General features: G+C 37.5%; 1 long non-coding RNA gene across 1 annotated transcript; it reads right to left on the reverse strand.

Annotated features, from left to right (window-relative positions):
• Window positions 1-224: 224 nt before the first annotated feature.
• LOC140254501 (uncharacterized) lies at window positions 225-26,397 on the reverse strand. The gene is made up of 4 exons (XR_011904237.1): window positions 26,304-26,397; window positions 4,191-4,261; window positions 2,411-2,521; window positions 225-413 (listed from the first exon to the last, which is right to left on the reverse strand). It is a non-coding gene; the product is annotated as an uncharacterized lncRNA (long non-coding RNA).
• Between the last annotated feature and the right edge of the window lie 1,559 nt (window positions 26,398-27,956).

The following is a 27,956-nucleotide window of genomic DNA, read 5'->3' on the forward strand; positions in this document are numbered from 1 at the left end:
AGACAAATGTAATTTAATCAGAAAACAGCTACTGTCTTTTCAGCACTCTGGCACTATTTCTTACTGCAAGTGATATGTTCTCCCATCACCTTTGGCACTGGGTGAAAACTTGTCTAAAATCCTTGACGCATAGAATGTAAGGAAAAGATTAGTCAAACACTGCTTAAGTGACTATTGATCAAAGAGGTATCTTTTTATTATGTTCAGCAGAAATGTTTTCTCCTCTTCCTCTCATTCTTACCGCATGATTTCATAGATATGTATAAATATCTGCAACTTGCAAATACAGTAAAATTACTAAGTTTATGTACATTTTTTTTCCACTCCAGTTATTTTCCTGATTCTACTATAACAGTTTTAGTGTCAAGTCATCCAACAGAACAATCCTCAAGTGCTGGCACATCCAATACAGCCTGCAGAACAAATGATAAATTGAAGTAGCAGCAACCTGTGGTATTGTCAAGCTGCACTTAGCTACAGCTACTAAGTAAGAGAAAGTAATTAATTTCCTCATCCTACTTGATTTTTTCTCAGCTTTCTCTGACAATTCAACATGAAGTATATATACTGGTAACAGACGAAGGAGACCCAAAATGAGTTGTCTACCTGTTTTTTGAATATGTTGGGGATTAAATAGCTCAAAAAACATGTTTGCATTGTCCAATTACATTAAGTAAACTGGTGCCAGTAACAAAACTTCTGTTGTTGAGTTTACCATTTTCATATTACTCTGGGTAGTAGGTGCTGAACTACTACACAACAGTAAGTGGATTAAATTATTCATCTAAATTTCTTTCAAGCTGAAGTCATTACAATTTCAATACAACAGAAGTTAATTTACTAAATAATTGTTTAAATTTGAGAGCTAAGCGTTCATATCACAGCAGACTTCTGAAACTAACATGCTCTCTGGTTCAACTTGTCCATCTGTGAAGTAAACACAGTTTTACTTTCCTCATAATTTTTAAAGGAATTTAATCAAGAATCACATATTATGTGGCAGAAAACAGGTGGTAGTAGTTCATCAAATTTTGTTTTATTAGTTTTTGGGTTTTTAATTCCCACATATGGACTAACCTTCATATTATATCCAAACCACTGAAGAATGTTGCCAATAAAAAATAAAAAAGGAGTGAAGAATCCCTCATGTCACCATGATACAGAAGTGCAGAAACATGACTTTGAATCAGAGCCTGTGGTGAAGAGAATGACTCTGCCCTCCTGCTTCCACCCCCTGGAATATTCTCCAATCTCAGCTGCACTCAGAAGAAGTGTTCCTCTGACTGGAGAAAGGTAAAGTCTGTTTCACATTGCCTTGAATTAATCCAGCTATCAAAACAGCTCAGAAGTACTGTAGCCTCTGTGTCAAGAATATTCTAGTATTAGCACTGTTCACTTCATTCCATATCATCCTCACTGCTATGCCAAAATACTCAGTTTTTGTACTCCCAGGATTCCTAGAACTTGTGCTTACAAGTGACCAGCTGGAACTGTCTTAAACCAAAGAGATCTAAGTTCACATCATCCAAACTGACACCAGCTGCACCAGTGCAGCCCTTCATCCAGGCCTCAGACATGAGCACAGTCCCCCCTCTCCAGCGAGAACTCTTGTAGCCAGCAACAGTATATGAAGGTGGTCCTTCTCCAAGGAGCCCAAGGCCTCTATTGCACAAGTGCATGAGAAGCAATCCTGACCAAGGTGGTCTGCTCCCTGATTTGCAAAGGCATCTCATACACCGGGCTGGAATACATTTCTTTGACTGTCAACAGGACAATTGGATAATCTCAAAGTTGGTGGCCTGACTGTGCTGTAGCCAGGAACAGCGTTAAACATACAGTGCCTGCAGGCAGAAATGGATGCCAGGTACAGATCTCACAGTGGAAGATATAACAGCCCCACTGAAGAGTAAAAGATAGTTCACAAAAATGAAGGGTAAAGATAGTTTACAGAAGCAAATATGCAGAGGCTGCTAAAAGAATGGGGATGGCAACAAGCTGGGATTAGGACACTGTGTTGGGGTGGAGGACATAAGGATAAGTGTTTTGAGAACAGCTCAAGGACATTTAGTAATTGATAAGATATACACAAGACAAGCTAGTACTGGTTTGGGGGCTACCCTTCCCACAGTGTCAGAAGATTACAATGAAGAAGACTACATAGATGATGCGCCATCGTGCCATTACCACCAGGAGGAGACCCCAACTGCTCATGACACATGTGCAAGGGGGAGGGACCATAAGCTAAGGGACTTGTGAAAATATAATAAATACGTATATGAATTCTGGGAAAATCATTGATTACATGTTAGTTCTGCCTATATCTGTATCAAGCTTTTGCCCTACAGTGTGCAAGTTAAGAGGAGTAATCCCTCTTGCACCCAGCACATGCATGCAGCTGAAATAAACATACCTGCTCTATCTCTCTTGGGCTATAGAGTTTGATTACTGCATGTCATCACTACAATCCTAGCTAGGTAGCAGACTGCCTGCTGTATCCCCATGGGACAGGCACCATCCAGCTCTGAGGGGAGAAGCAGGGAGATGCATCAGTTTTTTCTCTTCAGGCAGTACAGATAATCATTATCAAATTTCCATTTAGATAGAAAATCCTTTGGAAAACTTGTTCTACTCAGGAAAATATCAACTGTCAGGCTTCCATGGCATCAACAGCCTTTGTCTGATTTGATCCACTTCATGCAGAGCTCATTATAACCCCAGGGCCCATTTCAGGCCAGGTCCAAACTCTCCTACCCAAGTTACCCTGCAGAGCAGCATCCTCCAGATGGGAGTTCAGTGGATGGCTCTTCATCCATCCTCTGCAGCTCATTTCAAAACCAGCTCTGGCATACTGCCTCCCTCCTCCCAGGAGGACCCTGTAGGTGGCTCAACTGGTCTGAGTATGTCAATGAATACCACCACCAGCACCCAGATCTACCTGCTCCACTCCCAGCCTAGGGATCTAGGCTGCTGCAGGAGGGCACTTTTAATTCCTCATTATAGGGATGAGCTGCCTTTCTGCACCCCAAAACATGGCAATGGTTCCATGCTTTAGCACAACCACCCTGTTTCAGCTATTCTACATTTTTAGATCATGTTTTAACAACCTTGAAGCCTAGGACAACACACAAAAAGTGATTTGGTATTTTGCAGTGCCCTCTGAAAGACACTAGGAACTCTGAATTACCATAGTTCAATTTAATTCCCTGGAAGTTTTTGAAACAAGTTTTAAAATGAAGATCAAGAAGCTTGAATGAACTTTTCATTGAAAATATTAAATCTGCATGTAGCTTCCAATTTAGTTGATTAAAACTAACCACTCTCAGAACAGCACAGGAAAACATAATAGAATGTATTTGTTTTGTATTTTTTTTCTTTAAATGTAACTTACGCTGTACATGAGAATCTTTTTAGTGGTAAATTTTCAAGTATAAGATGACTAACAGAATGAAATTCAACACAACTCTAGTATATATCCTATTTCTAACTAAGCACAGAGTTGAAAGGAGTCATCCAAAGTTTTATGCTGAAGTTCTAATACAGTTCCAGATGTTAATGGCGTAGTTTTTTTCAGGCATATGATGCCATTAATTTTGTCTATGGCTAAGGATTGTTAGGCCGTTTTTTGTTGTTTTTCTGTTGTTGTTTTTTGTTTTAGCCTGTTTTGTGTTGTTGTTTTTATATATTTACTTATGGAAGATGGTTCTACTTCAACTTCTGATGAAAAAATGCCACAGTTAATCATTAGAATAGGGACTCTAGATGGAAATCCAATAAAAAAAGTTTGTGAAAGCAGCACTGACACAGAACATATCACACACAAGTGCAAGCACTTTACTAATTGCATGGTTTCACAATGTCAGAGTCAAAATAAGCCTCTATGGCCAACATGGTAAAACATTTACAAAACTCTGCACTAAAGCGTGGGCTTAAGGACTCAGGTTCTAATAATGAGCAAATGTTATCTAGGAGCTGCATGATGAAAGCATGAAAGAAGCTCCTAGTACTCCAGCCAGACAGCATGAACAGAGCTCTCCAGTCTGTGAAAATACTGCCAGGACTAATTCTCTTCATAAAAGGATACTTGAGCTGCCAGGCCCCCTGCTGCCAGATAATTGTCTGCATTGCTGTGGATTTCAGATTATTTTTGTCTTACAAGAGGGATAGGAAGACACAGAGGAAATATAACTTACCAGAATGCAGTGAAAATGCTGAGTGGCTGACAGGTTTCTGGCTTATTTTATAAGCATCCCTTGTGAATATTCTGCGAAAGAACAGCAATAGATGGTAAACAAACAACATACACCTTTCTCTAAGGATCTCCAGTCCTCTCTTCCTGATCTTGAGCTATCAAATATGCAACAACCCTCCACCACTGCACAGCTTTTTGAAATGCATTTTCAAAATAAACATTACATTCACACAGAAAACACTTTCTACTGACATTAGTTTTCAATTAATAGGAATGTATTTGCATAAACAAATTCAGTTTTCTTTAAGAAAAATAATTGATCAGATATAAAACTAAAGAATGCATTACAGGGTAATATAATTTTCTACTCAAGATAATACTTAAAATTGTAACTAATTACCTACATGTTTAAGGCCAAAATTTCTTGTGATCAAATTATACTTTGTAGTCATTATCTGAGGGAATTAACTGAAACATGCTTCACAGTTCTCTTGACACTCTGGTCCAACAGCTAATCAACTTCACCTAGTTAAGCTTTGTTTCATATTTAACTTCCATTTACTAACTTCAGCTTGTAGATAGCTGTGTTTATTATGTTTCCCCCATCAGAAGAAACATATTCTAGAACTTCCTCCAAGTAAAGGTATTAACATAACCACCAAGATGCTAGATAATCCCACTGTCAAGCTAAACACACTATTCTTAAACCCACCATTGAATAACAGAATTCAAATGGGTTATGATTCTTTTCTATTTTCCTTTTTTATTCCAGTGTCTTGTTCAAAGTGTGGAACAAGCTCAGAGTAGCCTAGTACTGGCCTGGAATTCTACATCAAGTTGTGCACAAAGGCATAATGTCACCCCTACCTGCTATTCCTTTGTTCAACTCTTCCATTCAATTCTGCATTATACTTAGAGCTCACACTAAGTCACTAATCTGCTACAGTGACCAAGAGCCACTGATGTCTAAGATAGAGCTGCAAATCAGGAAACCATGGGTTTGTTTGCCTGAGATGTCTAAGCTTGCCTTGGGCAACAGAAAATTTATTTGAATAGACACAGGTCACCAAATTATATAAATTGCTCTTAAGTCCTGTCTTTTTTCCCCCTGCTCTGCTTTAATGCTTCCTGCCCCTCACGCACTTATGCATGTATTTAAGGATTAGTCTAAACTATTGACTGCCAAGAGTGTGAAAATACCTGACCTTGTATTTAAAATGCTAGGCACCAGCTTATTTCCAGAAACAAGGTTGGTCTCAGCAAGTCGGAGGATACTCTGTACTTCTATACCTCAATTGCTTCTAACACCTGAGCTATCTCATTCAAAGCTGGCAGGTTACCTCTGCTCTGCTCTCTGCGGCCAGCAGCAATTGAATATAATGAGGCTTAAACTGAAGTGCTTTCCTCCTAAGGAATACCACTGATATTGGCACTAAGGAGTCCAGCTGAGGATTATAGCTGAAGAACGTAACTCTTCCTCTTTCCCCAATCATTTTCCATTTGCCTGCAGGGAAATCCTGTGAGCTTTTCCCACACTTACATATTTCTTAGACTCTTACAGCTGTTTCATATGCTGCCTCAACTCCTAATCATTTATTAACATATAGCTCCATCTCAGTTCTATAAGAATATGAAAAGATTTGAGATCATATTTCCAAAATCTCCCTGTTATTGGGGAGAAAAAAGGTTATTGGAAAGAAGTAAACAAATTATAGAATCATGGATTTCATGTAAATAAATATTTTTTAAAAAGAAAAAACACACAATTGAAGATTAACACTGAGCCAGGGATCCTCTTGAACAGATGGCTGAATGTAACCTCTAAGTAATTCAGTTTCATCTCCTTACTTGTTTACTGAACAAAGTTAGAAAGGGACACTCTAAGTGGGACAGATGAAGACAGCTGAAAATGCAGGAATAAGAAAAAACTGCTGGAGGATGTATGGGCACTGATGTTAAACAACGTAGTTTTAAAATGTATATACTTCACATAAATCATTCCAATTGGCAGAACAACACTACACCACACATGTAACAGCCAATCACTATTGACAAACACCACTGAAGCCCTACCACCCAGTTCAATCAGCACTGCAGCATGAGCTCCTGTTGAGTCATCTATCAGGATGTGCAAGACTAGAGGATGCTGTTACCTGGGGTGCAAATCCACCCACTTCTTTGTTCTGCAAGCGATCTGCTAGGCTTCAGTGTTTTAAGCAGTACGGATACATTTCCAAATGCAGCCTTTTACCTTTTCAAGTCTATTACTCAGTTCCTCAAGATCAAGAGTACTATCACTGTGGAGTAAGGTTCATCCCCCTACCCACACTCCCCTTTCGAAGGTAACAGCAGCTACATACAACTTAGGCTCACTCCCTTACCCTGCGAATATTTTTATTTTCTTCAGTGGAAAATATAATATTAGTAAAGCTCCTGCATCTACATGGGATTTTGCAAGAACTGGATTAATGCATGACGAATAAAGTGGGGAAGAAAAAAAAAAAAAAAAAAAAAAAAAAAAAAAAAAAAAAAAAAAAAAGCATTTGATTCCAGATAAATATAACTTCGGAAAGTAACAAGTTTTAAAGCTTTTATTTCTTGAATCAGAGGAGATGTAGATTCTAAATAGTCTTGGATTTGGCACTTGTGCTGCCTTCCACCAGTGTTTGTACCATCATAATCTATTCAGCTACACTGACCAAATTCATCTAGTTAATGCACACTGACATCCCAGCTGAAGTGGAGAAACTTTGGATGGGAAGCTTCCACCATCTGTGGTCCACCTCATTAAGGTGAGACATTTGCGGTCTAAGGCACAGTCTCTCAGGACAAACCTACTAAATAAGTGTGCACAGAATAAACATGGGCAATACAATTACTAGCAGCTGCAATCAAACTATAAGAACTGCAGTGAAGAGATGACAAAGCAATTAATCCAAACGATGGCACTTGCAAGCATAAGAAATAATTCCACAATATTTGCCACAGCACAGAAATGAAATACATATAAAAACAAATGTTTCTATTAGATAACTAGAATAAGCAGCTTTAGGATAGACTGAAAAGTCTTATTCAGCCAGAAATCCCACCACAGCTTTTTCCAGATCCCAATCTCTCCTACTCCTCCCCTGCTGTTTCATATCCCCAATTGCCAATGAACCTCATTAGCCTTTCTGCATGAGGCACCTGCTAATCCACCCATCCTTGTTAGCACATTGAGGAGCATCTGGTGGTCTAGAGACAGAGGAAGTTAAAGCCTTTAACTCCATGCCTGCCAGATCCACTTGCTACTAGCTATTCAGGTCATAACATTGCCAAATAGAAAAGAACTGCTCAGAATAACATCTCAAACACCATCTCAATTGCACATACAAATGAAGAGTGTTGAGAATTATCTGAACCTGGAGCAATCTATACCTGACCACCTCTCAGGATCCTCAAAAGGGCAAAGAAATTACACTGTCCAGATTTTAGAGCTGGAAAAAGAAAATGCAGGGAGATGAAAGGCTTTCCCTGGACAGAAACATTTGTATTTCCTATTTTAAATTTTGGGAATAGGTTCATTTGATCACATTCATATCCATAAAATCCTAGAGTCTGGTAGCTGCTGAACTTTTGAAAAAGCAAAAAGAACTACTGTCATGGTTTTGTAATTTTGCTATCAGTATTCCACATCATAACATCATGTAAAGGGTATGGATAATTTTACCGAATGTTCAGCTCCCAGAAGAAGACTACATATCCCAGAGGACATCATGGTCAGGGATAAGTCACGGGACAAGGACACTATATAATCTCACTCCCAGGCTGGAATCGTTTCCTCTTGAATCCAGGGAGCGTGGGGGAACATTCCAGCCATTTTCACCTAGAGCTACAGTAGGCCTCTCAGTTTTGGAACTCACTCTCTCTCCTATTTTGCTTGATTCATTAGCCTTAATTTCAATTTAATTTGTACTATATTGTGTTATCCTGTATTTCAATATAGTATTTAGTAAATAAGTGTGCCTCCTTAGATCATTGCCGCTGTTTTCTTTTCCCTTTCCTTTTTGGGCCAGCAGCCCTACAAGCCAGCTGCCCCCCTGTCACAGGCACAGGTAGATTTTCGGTTAACCCATGACAACTACACATATCCTCTGTTTAAAAAGATTGAAGAAACTGAATCAGCTCCATGGAACCACTGTAACAGAACTATGCAACATTGCTTCATACTCTTTCAGATGCAGATGTAACTGTAACACTGTAATCATACAATGTATCCACTGTAGGATTACGCAAAGTGACTTCTTGAGAAGCTGCAATCAAAACAAAGACCCGGAACAGAAGAAAAATGTAGTCATGCTTTCACCACTAGAGAACATGGAAAGTTCTACACAGGAACAGTCCCAAGAACAAGCAGGAGGTTTGTGGCACAGCCAGAAGTAAACCAGATGATGACACCCATTCTGGAGCTTTTATTGAAGGTTTCAATCATAAATATTAAAAGATTTGATGAAACCATTTTATAGACATAGCTAGAAAAAGTTAATGACTTGTTGCTTCGGTCTTGATTTACATGAAAGGACTAGTGGGTTTAATCTCCGGAGTTTAAAAGATATTATAATAACTTGTTCTTGTAGATTTCAGTATGAAATTCTGACTTTCCAATAGCCTTTCAGTGGAACACCAGCAGCACACATTTAATTCAAAGTAATTTCAACCACTCATCACAGGGAGGCGGTAGTATATTCCTGAGATAAAACGTCTTGCTCTTGTTATGGTTCCTGAGCAAAAAAAGTCTTGTTCTTTTATCGTTTAACCAGCCTTTTGTACTAGTGCTACCCTGTAACTTCACCACCCAGACTTCTGTAACTCCAGCTTTCCTGACAACAGTTTCTGCTCCCTGAGGGGTGGGGGAGAAGCAGTAACTGGTATAGTTTTACCACTTAAATCAAAACAAAGCAAAAACAAACAAACAAAAAACAGCAACAATAACAGAGCCCTGAAGCCCTGTCAAAGTGATCTTAGTAGAACTCAAACATCCTTGAAAAGCTGACTGAGTAAACATGCACCCAGCCACATGCAGACCTGATCACACATAAGTCATCAGCATTAATAGCACAGATACCATATCTTAGTGCAGATGCCCTAGTTTATGCTGTGTATCACTTTTTCTTATTGAAATTAGACTAAACTAGACTAAAATAACTGCTCAAAACTGCTTCAAGGCTGTTGGAGAACAGTTTACAAGTATTTCAAGTATTTCAGCAGTCTTGTCACAAGGCACTCTATGATGAAGGGAAAAATAAGGGGGGGTTGGACTCGATGATCTCTAGAGGTCCCTTCCAACCCCTATAATTCTGTGATTCTGTGATAACCCTAAGAAAATATTGTTACAGTGAACTAGGAAACAAGATTAGGAACACCATTCCTTCTACTCAGCCATCATAGCTTGATTCATTTCACAGCTCAGACTGTTGAGTTAAAATTATGCTTCTTGTTTTATTGGGTAGGTAGATTAAGAAAAAAAAACAAGTGTATTTTTAAAAAATTATCTGAAGTATGAAGCATCTCCCACATTCAAATTTCTGTCTACCAGCCTTATATGTTCTTATAGACAAATTATTGTATTTGAACATGCTTCCTCACAGAGGACCATGCCTATGACTCATGTTTCCATTCCTAGAAGTTCCAGGATATTTAACAAGTACATGTGCATCTCACTTATATCTGCTTCACGTGAAAGCTCACATTTCTACTAAGATAAGCTGGCAAAGCTTTTTGTCTACTGATAATAAGATCTGAAAACCTGCTGGCAACACAAGCAATGAATCCTCAGTCTTTCATTCATTCTATGTAATTTTGTCACGGAAAAAACAAAACAAAACAAAACAACTTTATAAAATAGTATCCTTTATATAGGATGCTTGTGTGCCATTTCAATCTATTAAGAAATGAAGTCTAAGTTCTACAGTTTTCATATGCCCTGTTTTCTACCACATTTTAACATTTTTTAGTCCACTTGAGTCACGTGTAGGCAGATGTGAAGAAAAAGTGAAACAAACCAGGCAAACTTCACATGCTGAAGGGCACAGATCGTTAATTATTATTATTATTTTTAATAACAGAAGCTCTGTATAATAAAAAGATTCATGAAGAAGAAAATAAAAGTGGATGGCACTGCAAAATCCATAGCATCTATTTAAGAGTAGGAAACTCTCTCAGCTTCAAGAACTGTATGCACCCAGCATCAACAAGTAAGTGGCTTTTTCCTTTTGGAAGTAATTTCTTCCTGTCCCAACAGTCAGTTAACTCAGATAATTACATAATGCTGGAATGATGAACTTAACAACATGCCCCGTAGCTGTGATTAATTATGACCTATGTGAAGAGCAGCAAAAACACTGGAAAATAAATTGAACATTAGAGGAAAAAAGCAATACTTTCCTGAACTAGAAAAGCAATATCAATAGAATGCAATCATAGCATACACAAAGATCTGTCCTGATCTTACATTTCATTTACAAAACAAGAAGCCTAATGGTGTAGGAGAATGGCTACACTGAGTTAGTACCCAGCTAAAGGGATCAGCCTATGGAAAGGACTTAATCACCAACATGGAGAAGATCTGACTACGTGCTCTGAGAGCAATAACACATCCTAGAAAGCAGTAATTTTCTTTACACAAATATTAAAAATGCAAGCAGTTAGATACCTTAAGTTTCTTTTTTTTTTTTTTTTCCCCTCATTTTTTTTCTGTTAGAGAGAACACAGTATTTTACTTAAGAAAACTTGTAATATTGGGGAAAGTCATAAACAGCTTTGCTCCTTTGCAATGCCAATTCTTCAAATGTTCCTTAATAGACAATGACTTTGACTTATACAGGAAGTCTGAATAACAAATATGAATTATTTAACTGGAAACACTGTTTTAATAACAAAGTAAAGACAAAAAAACTAAAGTTCACGTATCTTGGCCATAAACAGTATTTAAGAGCTATCTGTTTCTGACATAAAGTTTTAAATAACTTATGTGTAAAAACATTGTTAGTTCAGTTTTTAAAACTTGTAAAAATTATCTTTTGAGTTATTTATTCTGCTCTGTTTGCCTCCAGCTGAAACAGGCATTTATTTTGCCTACATAGTCTAGAGTACTGAAGACAAAAAAAATAACGCAATCATTATTTTTCCAAAATTGATCATGTTTATTTGGGTTGGCAGCAGAAAGAGATTTTTTTGTTAGTTGCATCCATGCCCTGCCACCTGTGGTAAGGATCTTGTTTTTTTGTTTTGTTTTGTTTTTTTAATAACAGAACAGCACTGAATTGTGGATGAGTACTGGAAAATTTAATTAAAAGTCACTTCAAAACCAGCATATCCTCTAAGCATCCCAGGAAATCTATACATTTGTCATCAAATCATTAGCAAGTTTATAAAATCCAAAAACAAAAATACTGTTCAAATATGCATGAACACACACAAAAAGCAACCGCCCCCAATAATGCAAATTCTCTTGGACTTCATGTATGGTGGCAAGGCCCCCGGAGTAAGGCAAACATGAACGACCATCTGTTATTTTTGTCTGCAAAGCAGCGACTTCCCCCCTGATGACTCTTTGATAGCAGCCAAGCAATAGCAGCAACTGCTGCGGCAGGAACTGACAGCCAGCAGCCCCAGCCTCCATCTCTCTCCTCACTCACCCTGCATGTTAAATGGCTGCTTCAAACCCAGGAGTAGCTCTTTACATATTAAAACCAAATATGCCTTTTCTGTGCTTTCATTTAAATTGCAGCAAATGAAGGGAAGTGTCAGAGAGCAAGTGGAGGGAAGAAGAAAGAAAAAGAGTCGAAGAATGAAGAACCCCTCAGGGAGCATTCACAGTGCCAGAGAGATACTCATTTTCAAGCACCATCTGTCAAGATCTACTCGGAGCTTTTTCTTTCTCTGTATTTATTCCCTCCCCCAGGTTTTACCATCCCACTGCTTCAATGGCATGAGCAAAAAAAGTGCTATCTTGAGACTGAAGAAACCACAGTGAGAGTCAACTCCAAGAGGCATGGTTTGGATTCTGGAGACATTTGTCTGCAGTGATAGACTTACAGCTTTCTTTCATTGCTACTATTGTACAAGTTTCAAGAAAGGAAAGAAAAATAAAAAGCCTGAAGGCCTGGATGAGTCTGCAAGTTGAGATAACATCCTTCCCCAGATCAGCTGTGAAACAACAGCATCAGCTCAGCCTCTAGTTGCTAAACGGAGACAAAGAATTTCAGAACTGAGTTTTGAAACCTTTTTCCCATTCTGTTTAATCTGATCTGATTTGTCAAAGTAATTTATTGAGATGTAGCAACTTCAACAGGTAATAAGACCTTCTCATCTTCATAGTAGAAGTTTGTATTAGACAACCCTTAGTTGACATAGAAGGTAAATATTAGATTTATCATTCACGAATATTTAAATGCCATTTCTAAGTCACCCATGAAAACTCCATAGAAGAAACAATTATCATGAGAGGTCACAGGTTGTCAGTCCTAAGGAACAACGTATTTATAGGAGTAATGGGGGCAGAAAGTCCAGTGTTTCAGATCTGTGAAATCTAGTATTGCCAGAATGACTGGCTGGAAAAATAGAAGTTGTGTTTTGCCAGAAATTCTGGGTCTCCTACTTCATTTGTAGATTCTTTATTCAAATCCAGAAGCTTTTCAATCATCCATACAAGTGGAACAGAAATAGGGCTGAACAAAGCTACTTAAGGATAACCACTAGAGAAGGGTCTACAGAATTTTTCATTGGATATAGTACACGAACAAATTCAAGCCAAATTTGAATTCCTTTTCCTCTATTGCAACCCAGATATTAACCAGAGGACTGCAGTCTATCAGCTTTTCTTAAACACAATCGATTAAAACAGTTCTTAACAAAAGAGATCCTTCTTGAAACTATCAATATTTGGATACATAAACAAAGCAGAGGTTGATGAGGAGACCCTCAAGCAGGCATATTTATGGTGAGGTGTCCATTTATTTACTATATCATTCAGAAGCTTAGATTCTACCAGTGAACATTTCAGACAATGCATCAACAATTCAGTTCCCTGAAAAGATTCTGTTTTGGTCAGTAAAAAACAAATGCATAAAAAGGTTTCCCTGTCAGCTTTAATTGGAGGATCCCATAGTTCAAAACCATAAATCCAGATCAAAATAAAAAATTTTTGAAAAAGATTGTAATAACAATGCATCACAGTTCAATTTACCAGCATTTAATATCTTAGGATTTGCATTTTTGAGCTTTTATACTTAAGCATTACAATTGGAAAGCCTAAACTCACCTAAAAAGATTAGACACTTAGCTTTTATAATCAAGGTTAAAAAAAAAACAAACAAAAAAAAAAAACAAAAAACAAAAAAAACACCCAACTATCATTTTTACCCTAACAAAGCCAGAACAGTTGGTATAAATAAGCACAACTTGATCTTCCAGATGCAAGTAAAATTCAGCCATTTTGTCCCTTCTTATTTAACCAATTAATTTTCTCACATACTAATGTTCCTTTATCGGTGCTACTATTCTTTTCATAATAAATTTATTCCTCTCATAGCAATATTACACAAAAGCTACTTGTAAAATATGAGACAACTACATATTTTGCCCTGCTGTTCACCTTATTATTTTATTTGTTCAGTGACCCCAGAACAACCCAAGGGAACACATCAGGATGCTAGTTGAACAGGATTCTAAACAAGGTACTGAAGCACTCAGATTTAAGCATTTTAAGAGTGCATCATCAAGTACAGTGACACCATTCAAGTCTGCGGCGATTTTTGTGATCTATGCTGGGACCTACAGAGGATTTCCAAAACACTGTTAGATGCAGACAATCATTCTCTAGAGCTTATTTTGTGGAAATTATTATTCCAAAGCAAATATTTCCAGCCAATTATGAAAATAACAGTCAGCTCTTATGTCTAGTAGAAAATAGGGGAAATCTTCAAAAACTTCAAAAACTTCAAAAACAAAAACAGCAGCCAATGACTCTACCCAGGAGCTTGATGCGTTGTGGAAAAAAATCTGACTTCACAACCACTTCAGAGCTTAGAATCACAGAATCTTTGGAGTTGGAAGTGACCCATAAAGATTACCTAATCCAACTCCCTTGCAATGACCCGGGACACCTGCAGCTAGATCAGATTGCTCAGAGCCCAGTCCGGACTCAACTTGAATGTGTCCAGGAATGGGACATCCACCACCTCTCAGAACATCCTGTTCCAGCACATCACCACCCTCATTGTAAAAAACTTATTTCTAGAGAGTCTAGATCTCTTTTTTGAAACCATTTCCCCTCTCCCTATCACGATAAATGTGGCAAAGGAGCCTGTACCCTTCTTTCTTATAGCCCCCCTGTAGATAAGACTGTTCTCAGGTCTCCCCAGAGCCTTCTCCAGGATGAACATCCCCAGCTCTCTCAGTCTGCCCTCATAGGGAAGGTGTCTTTTGTGGCCATCCTCTGGACACGCCCCCCATAACTCTCCTATACTGAGGACTCCACATCTGGATGCAGTACTCCAGGTGAGATCTCACTAGTGCAATGTAGATGGTCAGGATCACTTCCCTCTCCCTGCTGGCCACTCTTATTTTGTTACAGCCCAGGATGTATCTGGCTTTCTGTACTGTGAAGGCCCTCTTGTGGCTCAGGTTCAGCTTGCCATCCACCAGTTCTCCCGAGCTTTTTGAAACAGGGCTCTGTTCAATCCCTTCATTCTCCAGCTCATATCTACAGTGGGGTTTGATACTATCCAGGTGCAAGAACATTTCACTTGGGTTTGTCAGACCTCATGAGTTTTGCCTGCTGCTCAGCCTGCCTCAGTCTCTCTGAATTGCATCCAATCCCTAACTTTACATTCAGCTAGCTTTACAGTGGATTTATCTTCCTACAGATCTTGTGTCTGAAGCTATATCATTACCACTTCCTGTTACGTAGTTTCTAGGCTGCTACTTAGAACCCTAGACTCATTAAGACTGGAAAAGATCACTAAGAACATCTAGTGCAACCATAAGCCCAAATTCAACATGCCCACTAACCATGTCCTTCAGTGCCATGTCTACACAGTCCTTAAGGGACAGTGACTCCACTCCCCCCCAGGCACCCTGTTAAAACACGTTACCACTCTTTCTGTGAAGAAATATTTCTTAATATCCAAACCAATCCTAATTACTGGTTTCTTCATTATATAATATATTTCCCGATACGTAACTGACTTCTTTCTCATTCTTAAAAAGAACTCAAGAATTAGAACATGGATAAGTTAAAAAAAAAAAAAAAAATTAAAAAAAAAAATCAAAAAATCATCACTACTAGCACACATTGGAACCTCCTCCTTTGTAGTTCAATCAATACTTCACACTGTTATCTATTTACACTATAGAAGCAAATTTTAGCAAGAAAGAGGGTTTGGAACTGAAGTGAAATTGTCTACAACAAGCAGATATTTCTGGAGTCTGATTTACCGGGAAAAAAATAATAATACCATTCTTTGTATGCAGCTACAAATTTAGGACACGTACCTATGTTTTTACATACATATCAATCACATATGTGATTTCAATAGCACTACTCAAACTATTAAGTTAAACACATTCATTGATAATTGCAGACCAGAGCCAGACTGATACCATTTATTACTACAGCAGGTTCTTCTTCCAACATATTTTACTTCTAAGCACTGAGTCCTAATCATGAGGGGATATTATTTTCATTGTGTTATTCTAAAATACAACTTGCGTTATTTGCAAAAAGACTTGAATTTAGGGTCTAGGGCACTGGAGATTTCACCTTAATTCTGTCATTTGGAATTAAAATCAGAATATCAATTTGTCCACAACCATCTTCTTAAACATTACCTCTTCTTCCAAGAGGAAGAAGATTTTTTTTATTTAATCTGAATAAGTTCACTGTTGTGTTTTCATAGTCAGTAACTCAAGAACATCTCATAAAAAAAAAAAAAAATACAAAAGTTCATTCAGAAACAAATTTCTGAAGCGCTTAAAATACTAAAAGAAGAATGTAATAAAATGATCATAAATAATCATAATACTATTATTATACATGGTAACTTGCCAAGGCCTTGCAAAGAGTTTGATAGTAATCTTTAAAATCCCTTTACAGGTAGCATCACTTCATTTACAAAATGCTGTTTACAGCAAACAGTAATTCAGAGAGGAGTTGAGACCTGTGCTTACATAAGTATTGAATCAGATTTTGCAAGCATTTCTAGGTAACAAACACCTCATGCAGTATATATTACCTATCTTTTACAATATTTCACATGAACCACGAGACCACACACCTTGTGTGGCTTTTTAAGTATAAATTTGTTTGTACTTTGATATCAAAAAGTGACAGCATTTGTTAAAAGACCTGGAGTACAATTTAATGTGCTTTACCTCTTCTCTCATTTTATTAAATCATTTTTTCTCATTCCAAAGGTACACATGCTGCAGCATAAGGGGTAAACTGTTGGCAGATGGCATTAAAACACCACAGTCCCATAATTGAGTCTTACATTCATACATCCCTGCCAGTTTGGAATCTAACTGCCAATAAAACAATACCGTGATATTGCCACATCCAATACAATTGTATGTTGCTGAAGTTACAGTTGAATCCACTAGTAAACTCTATTCTCCCAGAGCAAAATATTTTCTCTATTTCATTTAGAAACAGGATTATAAATACATGTTTAGTAGTTCCATTTTGAATGAAAACTGAACTCTCCTCCCCAAAGAGCTCTCACACACTTATTAACAGTGTCAGTATGAAAGTGCTAGGTTTTGTTTATTTCATTGCAGCACTTGTTTTAGATTTCTCTTACTAGAATGCAAAATGACACAACTGACATAGTAAATGCTTTTAAAAGCCCGCTGAGCCAGGAGTAAAATATGCAAGCTTTGCTGTATTGATTGTCTGAAATCTACAAATTCAGAAGACTTGAACAGCTACAGCATCAGCTTCTGAATCAGCAGAGGCAATAATTGTAGCATGAGGTGAAGCATTTAGGACTGCTACTCCTTCCCATGGCTGCTTTGAGGTAGAGGTACACAAATATAAAGGGTAAAAACCTCATTTCAGGTATATCAGAGACTATAACCTGTTGTGACACCTATTACTACAGCTGACTAGCTTCCCACTGTTCTGTACCCTTAAAATTCTCAAGCATTTCCCACAGACTCATGGACTCATTTTAGAAACCTTAATTTCAAGTGAGTAGGGGGAAGTTATTTTCACTGATAAGTTAAAGTATTTAGTTGTATTTAATCGTGTCCAGATATGCTGATATTTATTCAGGTGTTTATTACTTAAATGTGTGTATGTACGCTAACATTCAAACCAACTGCAAATATTCAGCATGCAAACAAGTGTATTTATAAATTTATTTTTAATTATTTTTTTTTAAACCTACCACTCAAACATAGTCTTCTCACAGCTGGACCGTAGTAGTTATTTTAAGGAGTGCTGACAACACCATCACTTGAGTAATCCAAGTCAGGAAGAAGATTAAAAATAAATAAATAAATAAATAAATGTACAACTGCTACAATTAGAATGTGTTGCAGAAGTGGTCAAGTAATTGTGAGCAGTTATTGAACATAAGTACTTTCAGTTTGTCAGTATATTCCAAGGTCTGCTAACAAGAATTTGCTGAATACTTTAGAGCTGCACTAACAAACAGAATTGCCGCAGTTTTACTGCAATGGACAAATTAAGATTACCTCAATACTGCTGTTCATTTGGGCTCTCAAGTAGATGATGTGAAGACAACAATGTTTTCTCTGGCTATTTCCTGACAAAAGCAATAGATTTCAGTCTGTCTCTGAAAGACTGGTACAAAGCAGAGCTGATAAGAGTTTTAATAATTTAATAACTTAATAATTTAATAACTTATTTAATAAGTTTTAAATAATCTTTTAGAATATTGAATAATTTTTTACAAGGTGGATTCATACACTTCTGATAGTTTAGGCTTGCAGTCCTAACCTCAGACACCTCAGTAGCTTGCTTTCAAAAGCCCATGGGACAGAACCTTGCACAAACCTCAGGTGAACTCCTAGATCTGAAGATGAGCAGTTAACATCTGGGAGGGGTGGCGCAGGCTGGTCAGCAAGAAGCAGAGAGCACAGCAAGCTAATGGCTCTCAAGGCTATGGCAGCCTGGGACACCCAAAAGTTAGTTTCAAGTTGTTTTGCTTAGTCCACAACTCCAATTACCACTTGTTTGACTTTTGTCATCTTCCCTCTGAGAGAGGTTGAGATATTTTATCTTGGTAATAGAAGTTATATTCTGTCTCACAAAATTTCATTAATTTCAAGTCTAAAGTAATTTAAAGAAAGAGTAATAAAGCACTATTATTTTTAGTGTTCTTAGTACAAGAATAGAAAATTAGAAACTTTGCCTGTCAGCTTGATCTTCATTTTTACTTTTTTTTTTTTTTTTTTTTTTTTTTTTTTAATATTTGGTAAACTAACACAAAGGTAAAACCACTGAACCTGGAAAATAATATAATACAAGGTCTATTCTATAACAGTGGTGTTTCTGGGCATTACTTTTGGAGCAGCACACCTTCACTGGGAGATTCTTTTTATTATTTTTTTTAAAGCACAGCATATAGGCATTTGCTAATTGCTTGTGAAAACACATAGCAAATAGTGTTAACTATGTTGAAAAATACTGTTTTGTAGTTGAGAATTTGCTTTATCAAACAGTTTTATCGTGTTCTTGTTCATAGTTTTCATACAAATAAATATAAGTAATTGCTTTCAGAGCAACCTAAGTACAAGTAGAGAGAAGTTCTAAAAGAAAAGTACAGGTCAGCCAAGTGAAAATTGTTTCTTCTAGTATTATTTATCTAGACTGAAACACAGAATTTTAATATGAACACGTGTCCCCTCATCCTATAACATGGCTCTACAGCACAGCAAGAAATTTTTTTCCTTACATTCTGTTTCCACTGATTCCAGTGGTGCAGAAGGAGGTTCCACCTCTTCAGAACTGATTTGTAATGCAGTTTGGCACAACCCTGTCTTTAATATCAAGAAACATCAATGAGTTTGTACATGACCCCACATACAGTTTATGCTGCACATTACTTTCTTAAAATGCAGTTTGTATATCACAACAAGCAGTGTCTATTGGTAAAATCATTTTGTGTGGGAAGAATTAGAATTATCTCACTGTCAAGAAGATTCATTCTTTGTTAGCAAGTGCCTTCTTGTTAAGGGAATGGCTGCTACAACAAACAGCCAGGTCACCATCAGTGGGTGTCACTGAAGACTGCAGCAGCAAGAAATGAATGCAAATGAAGAGAGATGAGCAGAAATTAAGAGAATCAGGTAGTCCTGCAGCCACCACAAGAGCTCCTACAGCTCTATCTTGCATTAATTGTCATTCAATTCCCCACAGCATTCTAAAACCTAGATGATCAGATAATAAGAGGTTGAGTGGTATGCATAACATCAAGCTGATTAAATTTGTTTACTGATAATTCTTTCAGGTTCCCATGAATATCATGTAATTTTCAAGGTTTATTTCAAACAGATTTTATGTAATGTATTATTGACAACATCCTCATGGACCATTTCTACAATGTCATTCAGGATAATTATTTCACAACAGATTTTCAGAGTCTCTGATTCCTGTTGGGATTCATTTTTGCATAAATTACAGAACAGAATATTTAATCAGTGTCCCCATTAGAACCCTATGGCTTATTTTTAGGAATAAAGAATGAGAGAATAGATAGATGTCAGGACAAATGAGGGGAAAGAAGGAAATATTTGTACAATTGCTGCATGAATATTTTCATCAGCTATATTTTCTAAAGCACAACAGAGCTAGATGCTATCCTGCAGCATCCTTGCCTTTTTTTAGAAATAAACACAGGTATAAATCTTTCGATTGCATTAAATTAAATATTCATCCTAATGAACCACATAACGTTGAGTTAAAAACAATTAACATTTAAACCACTTTCTTCCTATGCATGTTCATAATAAATAAATAAATAAATAAAAGGAGTTGCCCTTCTTTAATAATGCCAAAGCAGTAATAAATTGAAGGATTATGAGCATGGAAAATGATCAGGTTTGGGGGTTTTTTTGTTTGGTTGTTTTTTTTAAACATATACATACAGATGAAGACTGGACAATCCGTCATATGCTGAAGCTGATAAATTCTTATTCTTCAAAATATTAGTGTACATTTACTTAAGTAACATGCTGTATAGTTTCAGAGTCAGAGCTACATACCATAGAAAAGGTAATTCAACAAGGAGACCAATACTGTCCTGACATTCAGCAAAATACAAAGAATAAAAAAAAAAGAAAAGAACATGAATGTTTCTCTAAAAGGCTGCAAGTCACCCACTAAAAGATCATTTATAAATAAGTTAAAGCAAGCACTCAGCCTGATCAATTGCAATCCATTTCCCTGAATAGGACAAAACAAAGCAGTTGCCATATTCTCTATGGGAGCATCCAGCTATTTTGTCAGAGTAAGGCAGTGTTTTAGGCCATTGGAACACAACAAGCAGAAGCCAGAGTGAGTTTTGTATTTTAAGCCTCTAGCAGAGGAACAAAATACATTGTTAATGACTCTGCAGGGAACAGGGCCCCAAGTACTGCATGAAACAAGAAATAAAGTAGCATCTTGAAATGCAATGGAGGTTGCAATTCCAACCATAAAATATCTAACAAAGAAGTCATGTCTCAAATTTCTGCATGAAACATATTAGTATCAACTAAAGTGCCAATTCAAAACTTAAGCCCAAATGATCTAAAACCTTCCTATCTTTTTAATTTATTATGACAACTACCAGACTGAAGTCACTCTGAGTCCAGTCTTACAATCCCATCCACTTCTGGGCCCAAAAGGGCCTTGCTCTCCTGTCCCATGGACCCAGACAGGGACAAACCCAGCGGTTTGGCTCAGATCAGCTGGGCTAAGCCACAGCTGCTACAGCACTGGCAGATCAGCAACGGGCCTCAGCTTCCAGCTGCCTCAAGCCAAGAAGTTGGTGAGCCCTGAGTTTTCTTCCCTCTGTGTGTATGCACACACAAAAACACAGGACAGTCTGTAAAAGTGACTCAATTTGAGCTACATACCAAAATAAATAAATAAATAAATAAAAATGAAAAACAATAATGAATTGTGGAAACAAATGACAGGCACCAGTGTTTAGGGAACTCTTCTGGCAGGTGACTTATTAGACTCCACCAGAAAATAATACCATGAAGCAGCCTGCAGTGATCCAATACGTATCCTAAAGGTCACTGTTTGAATGGAGACAGACAAAACAAACAAACAAACAAACAACAACAACTAAAAAACAAAACAAACAAAAACCAACAACAAGAAAAGAATCATTTTTCCTACATTCACAGATTCATTAGACGTTTTAAAATCCATTTAATACAACTCCACCACTTTCTGTTATTCTACATGGAGACAGACTAACAATATCTTGTAGAAGATAATTAGAAAGACCTATACACACATGCACAGGAAGAATGAAAGCTTCAATAAACATAGAGAAGGTGAAAGAAAACAAATCAGTGTTAATAGACTAGAAATAATATGGGTTTAAACAAGATTGTTTTGTCCCTTAAATTTGTTCAAGAAGTACCACATATGGTTAGTAGTTATGCTTTTTCCTTCAAAGTACACATGTATGTACTGACTGAAGTAATGTTTAAAACCAGACAGTACCAGATAGTCTGAATGGGACAGAGAGGGAAGTTACTCATTCTGTCAGATATGTGAATCCGAAAGGCAATTTCTACTCAGATTCTTTAGTAGACTTTTTCATACCTATTATAAAACAGCAGATTCTCTGGCATAACATTATGATAAGCACATATTTATAACCCTATTCCCATTACCTGTGTTAAGAGCTGGACAGACTTCATAATAGTATTCTAGCACAGCTGCATACATGAGCACAGTGATGTGAATTCTGGCTAAAAGCCTTTGAATTCCAGGCGATTATGCCAGGCTGTGTTGCAGTGCAGGTCCCACAGAACTTGGCCAGCCACCAGCCCATGGGTAGCTCTGCCCTACACTACCCAACATAACGCAGCTGGTGACTAAATTCTTTGTGGCCACAACCTGAGCTGGGACTGAGGCTTCCCAAGGGGCTGTCAGTGAGGCTTGGAAGGGGCACACAGGGGGATGCAAGGTGGAAGGAAAGCTTTCCTCTTGTAACAATGCCCTGAACCAACAGGAGCTGTCTGCAGAAAGTCGTTTCCATCTTTTTGCACCCTCATTTGTGCTCCACACTGATCGACAAACAGAAGAATTAGGACTAGGGCTTTTCTGAATAACACATATTATCCAGAAAGAGGCAATTCAGCAGGTTTTGGTCTTTCAATATCATCCCTGTAAGGAGGAATACCATAGATAAATCCAATAATGTAAGATAACAGCCAAGAAGCTAGCTTTCAACTCATGGCCAGCAACAGCAGCAAAAAAAACTGTGAACTGTCTAAGCCTCACTGCAGCTCCTCATCCTGAGAACTCCTGTGCTCCCCAGTACATGTTTCGACAATGTATTTGTTTATCCAATTTCTTGTTCTGAATGTTGTTCGGGTTCTCGCCCTGCCCCCCCCAACAAAACTCTGAAAATAATTTATCTTCCCAGGCTCACCAAGCCCTGTTTTCCACCAGGTTTATTTATTTTTTTTAACCTGCTTGAATTCCAGTGGGTCTACTGTAACAAGTCCGCAGCTAATAACTAGGGAGGAAAGCAGTTGTCTTTGAAATGAGCAATTTTAAAGCAAAGTGGAAAAGAACTAATTTAAAATGTTGTACCAGGTACCAACTGTTCCTATGCAATCCATAGCACCTTTCTGTCCCTGCTCCCTATTGGTGAGACCATTATCTGAATAAATGGTAGTTAAAAATCCATTAACAAAAGTCAGACTCACTAGGTTTGATCAATTAGATTCCCCCAGTGTAGGAAGATCCTAACTGACAAGCCTTAAGGAGCAAGCTCCTTCTGTTGAGCGTATCAAGTCATTCACTATTCTCTCCGATCACAAACTCCTTCCCAATAGTTTACTTAATGGAGAAGTTTGGGTGAAGATAGGGGGAATAAGTTATACTTTCTGATATTCACACCAAGGGGCATTTCCCATTTTTTAATTGAAATTAATCGTATTTCATTTACTTTCCTGATTTTCAACTCAGAGCAGGGAATGAAAGGCAAAAAAGATCTTGCAAGATGAGCACGCCTGGGTTTCATGCTGCTGACTGGGCTCTTTCTCTCAGAGTTCAGACCAAGGCTGCAGCAGTAGTGCTGGCTGTAACTGTTCAAGCTCCACAGCCCAGTGGGACTAATTACTGCATTTACAGTAAAACACGCAAGGAAATGCATCTCCCTATCTACATATAGCCAAGTTTACTGAAGGATAACCTACTACATTACACAGATTAATACTCTAGTGAGTAAATTAATCTTCAGAATTTCACTCACTACTTGTGGCTTATAAATTTTAATTGGCTTTAAGCTGCCAGATGAATTTATGCGAATGTATACTGATGAAGTAGAAATGATCAGAAATTACTCTATCAACACTCAGAGTCTAGAGATAAGATAACAGGATATGTTGGGACCAATTTATAAACATACATAAATGTTTGCAAAGCAGCATTCAAGCTTGTTTTAGAGGTGCACCACTGTAGATTAGATAAAACCCCACTGAGGAGGAAATAAGCAGTGTTAGGTGAAACAAGGAAGGCTTTTACAGAACGCAAAAAATTCCCATTTTGCTAAAAGACAGATGCAAAGCTGAAGTACAACAGTGCTTTTGTTGGTTTTGACTGCACTGTTATTGATCAGTCAATCAATATTACTGGTACAGCAATCAGAACAGCTTCCCGATGTGCTAACAATGGTACACCATACAAGCTGATATTTCTACAGCCATTAGCTATGGCACCAAGATCTTGAAGGTATTAAACAGTTTAACAGTACAGATGCTACCTTCAGGAAGCTATGCACCTTCAGAAAGTTTTGTCACTGCAGAAAACCTTCTGGCTGATTGAAAACCATTTATGAAGGTCCAGTTTACTCATTTAAGCTTTCCAGAGAAAAATCAAGATAGAATCAGCTCCCTGATGGTCTGAGCCATTTACTGTCATCTGTTTGCTGATACTGAAGCAGAGCAATGATTGTTCAGATGTCAGCATCAGTAAACATTCTACCACTCCCCATGACAGCAGGGGCAGCCAGCCAGTACACATTACTAACCACTGTCAAATAGAGCAGTAACTAGCGAGACAGACAATCAGGGAACTGACTTGCCCTAAAATAACGGTCAAGGAACCCAGGAATGTGAAAAGCCAAGTCCATCTCCTACCTCCTGTCTAGATACAAATATCTCCCTGAAAGTCATGAAGCAGAATTGCCACTTAAAGAACACCTTTCTTTCTTGTAGTTACACATTTCTTCATGCAGACACCACCCGTGGCATGCAACAATAATGTTGATACTATGTGTATCAATTAAGTTTGGTATAAATAAACAATACAAAATAGAGAGAGGTTGTTCTTCTCATATTCACTTCCATAAGGTTCTTAACCATCTGCTAGAAGCTTCCACAGAAGTTTTAAGAAGCTCCACAGATGACTTTAGCTACTAAAACTCATTTCAGAAGTCCCATGTGGCATTGTTAGAAGAGATGGTACCCTATAGGGAAGAAGAGGGAACTCAGAGTCTAAAATAGCTCCTTCAGACCTTTCCATCTTAAAGATGGATCAGTACATTGCAGATGTTGATAATAGTGCTCAGGCATAACTTGGGCCCCTTCAGTTAAGAAAGAGTGCTGTAGTTTAACCTGGCAGCAGCTCAGAACCACCCAGTGGTTCACGTGTTCTCCCCAGGTGGAATGAGGAACAAAGCTGGAAACAAAATAGAACTATTTATGTGTTAAAATATAACCTGTTTACTGAGACAGAAATAAAACATAGTTATCTACCTATCCATCTCCACAATACAATTACTCTTCACCAGCCTGTTGCCCAGCTAACAATACAACTGCTCACTGGCTGACACAGCAGCTGACCACTAGCCAATTCCCCACAGCTTTCTGGTCTTCCACATGATGTCATGTGGTATAGAATAACTGTTGGTCTATTTGAGACCGTTTGTCCCTGGATCCATCTCACCCCACTGCTGATGTGCTCTCCCCTACTGAGACACCTAAACTGGACCTGAATGTATTCCCATCACTAAAGAAATCCAAAACACAAGTACTATTAACACTTCCTCAGCAGAAATTATATATATATATATATATATATATATTCCAAGATCCATACATGGAAGCCAGCATAATTATTTGATTAAGGTGGGATTATAAGATAACCTAAATTTCCTCTGAGGCCAATTCCCTGAATTCCTTACTGTTAGGGACAAAGGTATCTTGTAGAAAACTACAAGAATACCCTAAACACAGCGCACTCCCAGTAGCACACTAAGGGATACAAACAATAACTTCACAGTCACATAACAACAGACTGTGTAAGCCTTCATTCTATGCTCTGCAGCTCTTCACAGCATCACTAAGTTATTCAAAATAAGTATATGAATATTATAAAAGGCACAACCTAAAATAAACAAAGCTACAGAGCAGTCAGTCCATGGACACGCTATTTGGTTTCTGAGTAATGAACAAAAATTTTTGTTTGAATGGTCTGATTTTAGTTTTAAGGCTAGTTGCAAATGCTGATACTTAACTCAAGAAAGTCTTTTCCAACAACAACCTTTTTGACTCAAAATGTAAGGAGTTAACAAGTAAGAGCAATAAGGTTAAATAATTACAGATATTTCCTTCTGATACATTTTCTTCATCCATTCAGCAGCACTACCTTTTTACTCCTCTATTCTCTTCCTAATGTTATTTACAACAAATAACCCCTTTAAGTTCAGAAGCAGATGATATTTTTTTACTTTAAAAGAAAATACTAAGATTCAATTAGACGTTATTTTACTTACTTAACACTTTCATCTTTCTTATAAGAATTTCTCATTACTGAATAGAAATACTATAATTCTGATAGTCTTAAAAAGAAAGCCCACAATTTTCTTACCTTAGTCTGCACTGAAAAACTCTCAAACATGCTCTCCTCAAATTCCTAGTAAAGCTAGTGATCCCTCAAACATCCAGGCATATTTCAATTAAGCAATTATTCTTCTACCTTCTCCTCCAAAGAAAATTAGCCTTCTAATGTCCAGCCATTCACTCTCAATGTTCTTTCATCAAAGTTTCCTGAGTAATCAATACAATCCTCAAACAAAAAAAAAAACAAAACAAAAACAAAAAACAAACCCCTTCCTCACCTGGCTGCGATGAAGTGACTGTTACACTGCTGACTTGACTTGCTGACTGGGGCACAGAAAATGAGCATCAGCTGTGTCTTCTATACAATTAGTAGGTACAGCTGGGGTTAGACAGCAGCTTCCACGTTAAGACTAATAATGGTCAATCTGTCCAAACTTTTAATAAGAATAGATATATTGAGAAAAAAGTATGATTAAATTTGGTTTTCTACTTTTTAAGAGAAGTTTGAACTACTTCAGTTCTATATAGCACTGCATGTTCTAATTATTTCCACTCATGCTGTATATATATGTTTTGATCTGAGCTCTTCATTGAAATATCTTAGCACTTCTAGTGAGCTTAATAAGTAATAGAACTAACATCTGTTATGCATTTACTCTTTTATTCCTTGTGGAGACAGAAAGTAGATAGTAAAGCACTTCATAATCCTTGATATAAATTTTTCTATGTGGGCTTTTTTTTTTTTTTTTTATCATTCCATGCTACATGTAAACTTGATACCAAAAGATGGTGGTATGTTTTCTTTTTCTGATTCTATCCAGATTTCCTTAAACAAAAGAGATTCAGACTTCTTTGGCTAGGCATTTAACAGGACAGAAACATCACCTTTCCAGGAAGCCTTATTGTTCTCTTAGTCTTCATGCACAGGAATCTGCCTGCTCCTTCTGTCTCAGAAAGCACTGGGCCAAAATATATTTACATAGGTCACTCCAAAATAATGCCTCCTATTTGTTTCTATGGAAGCTACGACAGCTACAAAGAGAACAATAACATTATTTGTTAGAACAAATTCTCAGCTACAAAACACCATTTTCAAATATAGTTACCACCATTAGCTGTGTATTATCACCAGCAATGAACAAAGCCTGCATGCTGTGCTCATAAAAATCTGCATGGCTGTCTAGAAGTTGGTTTGTGCTGCTGCCACTACTGAAATGCACCATCCACTACCTCACTGTGTTCACATCCACTGTTTGCTCTCCATCAGCTTTCATCAAGTGTCAGTGAATGTCATTGGGTGCAATTTTTTCCGCATGAAGGAATTCAATAACACACCTTTGCTTCATCTGCACTTCCATGTCAGATGCCATTCTGTCAGAATGTCCATCAGCAGCTATCTGTCACATGGCAAAAAAATGTAATGGAATACTGGCAGAAAGGTGCAACCTCTACTGCCATGCCACCAACATCCGACCATGATGTCATGGGCCAAGATAATAATATAGGAGGCATTATTTTCAGAGTAGTTCTCATACATAAAAAGAGACCACAGAGTTCTTCAGCACAGTTTTGTCTAAAAGCATCACACAGTTCGACCTAGCGCATCCTGTGTGGGCCAGTGAACTAATTAGATAGTAAATATTAAAAGACCCACTCATTCACTAAACTAATTGAGCTAATG

The sequence above is a fragment of the Excalfactoria chinensis genome, chromosome 6 (genome assembly GCF_039878825.1).
Source record: "Excalfactoria chinensis isolate bCotChi1 chromosome 6, bCotChi1.hap2, whole genome shotgun sequence".
Lineage (NCBI taxonomy): Eukaryota > Metazoa > Chordata > Aves > Galliformes > Phasianidae > Excalfactoria > Excalfactoria chinensis.